Source organism: Dipteris shenzhenensis, chromosome 8, assembly GCF_047967505.1.
Source record: "Dipteris shenzhenensis isolate YYH24624 ecotype China chromosome 8, Dip_SZ_1.0, whole genome shotgun sequence".
Taxonomy (NCBI): domain Eukaryota; kingdom Viridiplantae; phylum Streptophyta; class Polypodiopsida; order Gleicheniales; family Dipteridaceae; genus Dipteris; species Dipteris shenzhenensis.
Genome location: NC_141603.1, coordinates 52,269,890 through 52,272,735, shown reverse-complemented (window position 1 = coordinate 52,272,735; position 2,846 = coordinate 52,269,890).

The window sequence follows — 2,846 nt, the reverse complement described above, 5'->3', positions numbered from 1 at the left end:
GCTGCACTTTGTCGGCTACACAATCAGAGAGCACATCTAGAGGCCCTAGAGGTGTTCTACAAAGAGAGACCTGACATTCAACCTCGGGAAACCAAGGTTATGGTCTTCAACACCTCACATGCAGTGCTCCGTCGACTTAGCTTCACCTATCATGGCGAGCCAGTGGATATAGTGTAGTCCTACACATTTGAGAGCAGTATTCACACGACCCCTTTTCATGATGACCCATGTAGCCTAGGCACGACTCACACGGAGGACAGAGTGCTCTAGCCTGATGAGAGAGATAGTGCTTGACACACTTCCAAGATCCACTGATGAAGGGTTGGCTTTTCGATATGCTAGTGCTGACTGTGCCATATATCCAACACCCTTTTAGGGATGTGATCTATCGATGGCAGAGTGGAGGAGATTTGAGTGGCTATAGGTGACTATGGGGTCTAAGATGATTTGGAGTAAGCCATCAGTTCCAAGTACAAGCAGAGTTCGCCATGACACTACTGTAGGTTGATGCCATCTTCGAGATAGTGACATTCATTCACACAGTCTAGGACTTACCTCAATGGATACTATCAAGGCTGGCATCCATTTGACTAGTAGAGAGCGGAGAAGACACATGGTATGCACGTATATCCACATGGTTTGCCAGGCACAGGATTCAAATGGACAGGCTCCCCCCTTTCAGTACAAAATGGATACACCTCTTGATTCTATCCCACGAGATGAGATTATGTATCATCCAGTAGATCTCCTCCATCTCCACACATCTCAAACTTGGGGGGGAGATCAGGATCTCCCCACCAAGACCTAGTTCTATCGCGACCACCTCCTAAGAGTATTGGAGGAGGGATTCATCCATTAGACCCTAGTATCTCAAGGATAGAGGAGTCTCGCATGCATTTAGGATTGCCGTTGGATAGATGCGTGTTTCACCACATCAGTTGAAGATTGAGGCAGGGAGAGCAGCACGCATACCTAGAGAGTAGTGGATCTGCATGCTATGCACACTGGGAGTGATTGAGACAAAGGAGCCTTTTCTCTGTGCATACCTAGCCTACTATGAGATCCAGGGATGATACCACTGCCTCTACTAGGATGGGAGCGGCTTTGGCCCACTATCACGATTGATCCACTTCCATGACCAGGTCTGCATTGGGCTATGATGTACTTGGGATATGCCGACATAGAGAGACTCTACTACGACAGATCAAAGAGCAATAGGAGGCGACCAGACCACAGGATATTGAGGCTGACCATGCACAGCGACGTGTCAAATTTTTATGCATTTGTGTCAGCTCCATGACACGGCAGAGTGGAGGAGGAGGAGGAGCAAGCTGATATGTGGGCAGTCTGGATTACTCAGAGCGAGACGCAGAGGCCACCCGCGACACAGAGAGACACTCTATTGAGGTCCGACCTATCACAGTTTTCCTCAAAGGAGATTGCCCGAGACGAGGGGCCACTCTAAACATAGCCCAACGGGTTCAGAGATCGAGGAGGCCACACCCCCCTCTACCACCACAACGTGAGATAGTCCGATAGATAGACATTTTCACCTCTCACAAACGAGCCACCACAGTGCCGAGTTTCAGTTTTTGAGTCCCAGCTCTCAGCTTATTTCAGTTAGTATATGTTTTGTACTTGATTTCGCTCGAGCTATTGAGCTCCTTATATCAACATAGGTTTCAACAAGGTTCTTAGTGCACCCTTTGTTCTAGCCCATTGACGCTTATATGTACTTTGCGAGGCCTCCTACAGACATTAATACAACTCTCTCTCTCTCTCTCTCTCTCTCTCTCTCTCTCTCTCTCTCATGCTTGGGGACATCCTATCCATGTTCAGGACCGGAGCAAGACGGACAGGGGTCAGACCACAGAAAGCCGCCAAGCCTCTATCTCTGACCTCATGCCAGTACAATCCCACTCACCATCGGGCCCACCATGCTAACCAAACCTGACATTGGATCGGATTTGATCTGACAATGATTATGATGATGATGATGATGATATTCTGACTATGTAGATGATGCTCGTTTAGTAGCTCCACCCTTCAGCTTGTTGTATCAGGTCTCTCTCAGTCTCATAGACCCATCGGTCTTCCAAAGACTTAATAGACACTCTCTCTCTCTCTCTCTCTCTCTCTCTCTCTCTCGACGCACGCACACACACAGCGAAAACGAGTGTGGGCATGCACAAGAAATGTCGAGGACCATGGAGGTGGACCATTGTTGAGGTGAGCATGAAAGGAACTCACAAAAACACTATGCTGAATGTTCAATGAGGAGGCAGCTTAGGTGAAAACTGATGTGGGGTTATGCACCCAAAATGTGCATGCATCTATTGCGGGTGGGAGAGCTTGGAGTGCATTCCCATTTACTCAAAAACCTTGCCCTCATTATTCGAATTTTCTATTTTGAGCCATTGCCACATAAAAAATCATCACCACTCATATAAGAGCATTTTAGGCGACGTTAAGCACGATTGGAAGAGGCCCTGGAATTGCAGTTCCACAAAAGAGAGTGTGATTGGTTGCAGTGTCTCACAACTGCTAGGGGTGGAAGAGGCATGCAAACACAAGGGAATAGCATCCCCGATTTTGGAGGCGTGGTGGGATATGCCTCGCTTTTCGTTGTTGACGTGTTCGCCGCCGTGGAAATGCGTTGCTGGCACTAAACAACCATGCAAGATGTGCGGGGAACCCAAAGTTTCTACTTTGTGCCACACGCTCTACGTTAGGCCAAGTGGCCAATTCACAAGTGTGCCACGTGGCAAGAATGGCAATAATTGTAAAAAAAAGAGAATTTAGAAGCCTTTTGGTCCTTTCCTTCTTCCCAGTTCTTCTTCTTCTAT